The sequence below is a fragment of the Pteropus alecto genome, unplaced genomic scaffold (assembly GCF_000325575.1).
Source record: "Pteropus alecto unplaced genomic scaffold, ASM32557v1 scaffold60, whole genome shotgun sequence".
Classification (NCBI taxonomy): Eukaryota; Metazoa; Chordata; class Mammalia; order Chiroptera; family Pteropodidae; genus Pteropus; species Pteropus alecto.
The window spans coordinates 2,517,076-2,518,031 of record NW_006430726.1 but is presented as its reverse complement, the minus strand read 5'-3'; the positions used below and the strand labels follow the sequence as shown (position 1 = coordinate 2,518,031).

The following is a 956-nucleotide window of genomic DNA, read 5'->3' as shown; positions in this document are numbered from 1 at the left end:
ACTGTTCATTGGAATAGGGAAAGTGGTAGAGGGCCAGCTTTTGGGGAAAAAAATGTTACTTTTAACTCTTATCGTAATTCTCAACCTCACTAGGGACCTTCATCATGTACTTTTTTATATTGTTTGAATTTTTATGAGCATGCATTGTAATCAGAATAAGAACAAGTGGAAAAAGACTTTTAGAATTCCATCATGTCCCCCAAAACGATAACTGTGTGATACAAAATCTTATATAGATAATGTAGAGATAGAGCATGCTGAGGGAAGTGTTAGGAAATTCAGTGAGGATTTCCTGTACAATTTGGAGCCGAAGCTAATGACAGGCTTTCCTCTCTGCCTACACCTCTTCACTCCCTTCACTCCCTTGCTGGTTTCTTTGTCTTAAAAAAAGATAAGTCAGAATTTTAAATGGGACAATTTAAAACGTGCATGAATTTTCTTAGAAGTAAGCATTTGCTTTGCTTAAAACGATCAATGCCCTTTTCTGTGTTGAACAACTGTTGTATACTTTATCTGACTCAAATGGGGTTAGTCAGGTCGATGCTGTCTATCTAACGCCCATTCCTTCACCCATGCTGGGCCTTACCTGCTTCTCTCATCCCATTCTGGTCTCCCTTTCTGACTCCAGCCCCCATCTTTGGTTGGCAGAGGTGCCGTGCGCAGAGATCCAATGAGGCAGTTTTGTATATTACATGATACTTTCAAATGCTAAAACCTTAATAGTGTGTGTTTTTTAGGCTGTATCAAAATAGCCAATAACAGTATTACTGTTAAAAGGAGTAGCTGTGTGAAATTCAATATTTTATTTATTTAGGTGTGGAGGACATTGCCCACTGTATCATGCTAAGGTCCTTCGAGAAAACTCACGAGAGAGATTTCTTTTAAATTCCAGTGCTGGAAAGAGCTATGCTGCTTTTGAGCAGCTATTAAGTTTTTATTTTACTGGGTGCAAATTC

The 956-nt window shown here is 38.5% G+C and overlaps 1 protein-coding gene across 5 annotated transcripts in view; it reads left to right on the top strand.

Annotated features, from left to right (window-relative positions):
• DET1 (DET1, COP1 ubiquitin ligase partner) overlaps positions 1–956 on the top strand; it is a 51,531-nt gene that overhangs the window by 35,834 nt on the left and 14,741 nt on the right. The window lies entirely within an intron of this gene.